General features: G+C 36.8%; 1 non-coding gene across 1 annotated transcript; it reads left to right on the forward strand.

Annotated features, from left to right (window-relative positions):
• The first annotated feature begins 557 nt into the window (after nt 1–557).
• On the forward strand, nt 558–641 carry TRNAL-CAG (transfer RNA leucine (anticodon CAG)). The gene has a single exon. It is a non-coding gene; the product is annotated as a tRNA-Leu (tRNA).
• Nucleotides 642–3,716: the final 3,075 nt, after the last annotated feature.

Here is a 3,716-nt window from a genome sequence, read left to right on the forward strand (position 1 = left end):
TCAGTCCATCACTCTTGTAGAAAATACATAATATGACCGAAGAAGTGGCTTATATACACTGCAACATCCTGGGAACCTTTGGACGAAGGCCTGTGTTTCCCGTCTCCTGCTGCATAGACTCGCCTGACTACAGTATATAAGTCACTTCTCCGGCCACATGCTGTACGTTCTACAAGAGTGATGGACTGAACACATCGATTCCAGGCTGAGGGACTGATTACCTCAAGCTCCTCTTCTCCTTACCCCTCTTTGCTTCATATTGGACTGAAGAAACCACTGTGCGGCGAAACGTTTCCTTAAAGATTCCCATATGTCGCATAAGTGTCTCAGTCCTCATTAGTTTCCTTACAATATACCAAACACATTTATTATTAAACTGTCCTTACCTTTAAACTTGAATAATAATAATAATAGTAATAATAATAATAATAATAATAATAATAATAATAATAATAAAGAATATAAGCTCGCATTGGAAAATAACGTCTACCCCAAAACCAATCGTATTATCGAGGTGCTCAGTTTAATCATCCATTTAGATCTTCGTGGGGTGTAGTGTCAGGATGGCCGAGCGGTCCAAGGCGCTGCGTTCAGGTCGCAGTCCGGACTTCCGGGCGTGGGTTCGAATCCCACTTCTGACAAGCTGTTTTGATGTTAGGTAAAAGGACAAAAGTGCAAAAAAATATATTTTATTGTGGCAACATTTCACTATCCAGGAGCTTTGTCAAGTCGTTACAAACACAGGGACACAGAGGGGTATATAAAGGTATAGAGTGAGGTTCAAAGCATTACATAAATGTTGTCGGTAGTAGCAGTACTTGTTGTGGTAGTAGTTGTAGTATTTGAGGTAGTAGTAGTGGTAGCAGCTATGTGATGGCCCAGTTTATTGTTTTGAAGAGTATTCTTGCTAGTACTTTAGATATGATGAAGCTGTCTTTATTCTGTTTAATTGTGATAGAAATGACGATTAATGATGATTCAGAGCACTTAAGTCTTCGAAAATTGTTCTTTGATCACTAGGCAGGCGTCGTTAAATTTCTGTGTTGTACGCAGGCGTTGTTCAAGTTGTCGTTCCTACATGCATTTAAGTGTTCAGTAAAGTGTGCTTCAAGGTTTCTTCCTGTTTCACCTACGTATGTTCGGTCGAAACCTCCTCAGGGGATAGTATAAACCCCTGGGTTGATTGGATCAATGTTTTTCAATTTCGTGCTAGTCAGATCTTTCATGGAAATACTAGTTGCGATGGAGAGACTAGCGTGATCTTGTGCGAGACATTCATTGCAACATGGCTGTGGGGAAGGATTATAACATTGTTAGGAGCGATGTTGGTGCGTGGAGAATTGATCTGAAGGGGTTTTTTTTGCAGTCTTTGATGAAAAAGGAAGGGAAATGTAGATCGGTGAAGGTTTGGTGTATGTATGTACATTCCTCGTCAAGAAACTCTGGACTGCAAATTCGGTATGCTCTTGGGAAAAATCCAATGGTGATGATGCCTCTTTTGGTCTTAGAATCTTGACTGCAACAGAAGTGTGTGAGATTGTTTTTGTTCATAGGCTTCCTGTAAACTTGAAACCTTAACGCTTCACCAACATCATCCCCACCATCGTCACATGATTTTATGTGGACCACGTCCTCATATCTCTCTAACGTTTAGACGTGTAGATCCTACAGAGAAGACTCAACGTAGATAAACCGACCATACCATTCATACTTGATGAAGAATCCTATGACATGTTACCATTTTCTTGACGTCCTCATTTATAAAGCAGAAAACACCCTTAAATTGCAAGTTTACAGGAAGCCTACAAACATAAACGATCTATTCCTGTCAGGAAACTAAAACCAAATAAGTCATCATTGTTAGATTTTTCCAAAGAATATATTTTATTTGGAACCAAGAATTTCTTGACGAGGAATGTGCTTACAAACACCAAATATCACCAAATCTACATTTGCCTATCTTTTCTATTTAGGACTGTAAGAAAAGAATCCTCTAGCTGTTGGAAAGTATTATGACTTTAAACAAAGTCATTATGACTTTAAAAAAAGTCATAATGCTTCTCAACAGCTAGGTTGCCTTGAAAATCTCCAAAATAAATTCCAACCAGCACATCGATCAAAACCCTGACCAGGACCAAAGTGAAGAACCTTGAACCAATCAACGTAGGTGTTTATTAGGGAATAATATTATTTTTTCCAAATAAAAAATCTGTCATAAATAAATCTAACTTTTGTTTAAAAACAATATAAATGTCCCTACTTCCCCTCAGTTTTTTTAAAAAGGTCACCCTTAAATCAAAACTTTGAATCACCATATGTCTGCATTACTGCTCATAAGTAGCAACTCAGGAAAGTACTAATTGGCTACTTAAATTAATGAAAAACATTAATCACCATATATTTACGTTACTAACCATAAGTAGCAACTCAGAAAATTACTTATTGGTAACTCTTTACACTGGCGTCTATTCTCATTTTCTCATTGTATGAGTGAAAAGTTACATGTGGAAGGATGGTCTTTACATTTCGATGGAAACGTCATTGAGAAAAATGAATGTTAGGTATTAGAACTTTAAAATGAAGGAACCGAAGTAAGTAAGCATTTGAAAGATGGCAAGGTTGAAAAAATTGCTGCAAGAATAGCAAAAGTTATTGATGAATACAACTTATGAAATGCAATAAAGATGATCATTGCTGATATAACAAACGTTAACAGAGGAAAAAAGAGTGGAACTGTTGTGAAACTGCAAAGAATGTTCTCAGAGAAGGGGTTTAGCCAACCACAATTTATCAGTTGTCAGCATCATGTTCTAGACAGGATTCCTCGTTTGGTAATGGATGAAAATCTTGGTGCTAAAACCAGCTCTCCAAACATAGAGTATCCATTTGTATCCAACTGGTGAAGAAGTATGAGGAATCAGGATGTAAAGTTGATTTGAAGTTTTTGTACTAACATGAGTGCTTAGATTCTTTGAAGAAAAAGGTCACTTTCCTTTGATTAACTTTCAGAAAATTCCTAACATCAGCAATGCGAGGTGGAATTCAAGAGCCATTCTAGCTATTCTTTCATTCATTCTTATACCTACAAGACGGAAGACATTGCAGAAGATATGAAGATTTATTTTATACGCCTGGGCAGATTACTTATTTACTGATCAGATGTACAATGAACATAACTTCAATAATTTGTCAGAAATACTGAAACCTTACAAAAAAAAAAGCACTGAACTCATTGATAAATCGCTGGAAGCAGCAGCCGTCCCTACTCAATATACCAAAAAGTAATCAGTGTGCTGAACGTTCAATCCAAGTTATGCTGCCTGCAGAAACAAATGCAAACAGCAACTTCGGTTTATTCTAGGAAATAAGTATTAGTATATGTATAAACATGATTGCAATGATGTTGTAAGCTGTTTTATTTGTTATTAATATTACATGCAATTTTGTGCATTCAAGTTACTTGCTTTCGTTACTTGTTTATTTTCAGTTAGAGGTGACATTTTCTAAAATGTTATTGAAATGAAAGGTCATTTCTTTGCTTTCAGGCAAACGTTCATCTGATTATGGTACAGAAATGTTACGTTGTAAAAGAGTTGTAACCATAGACTTTATCACACCCTCTTGCGGAGGCTGTGATAAAGTATACGTCGGTGAAACGGCATGTACCCTACAAATACTTTTCACTGAATATATCAGTGCATGAAGAAACGACAGCT

This window comes from Cherax quadricarinatus, chromosome 77, assembly GCF_038502225.1.
Source record: "Cherax quadricarinatus isolate ZL_2023a chromosome 77, ASM3850222v1, whole genome shotgun sequence".
Taxonomy (NCBI): domain Eukaryota; kingdom Metazoa; phylum Arthropoda; class Malacostraca; order Decapoda; family Parastacidae; genus Cherax; species Cherax quadricarinatus.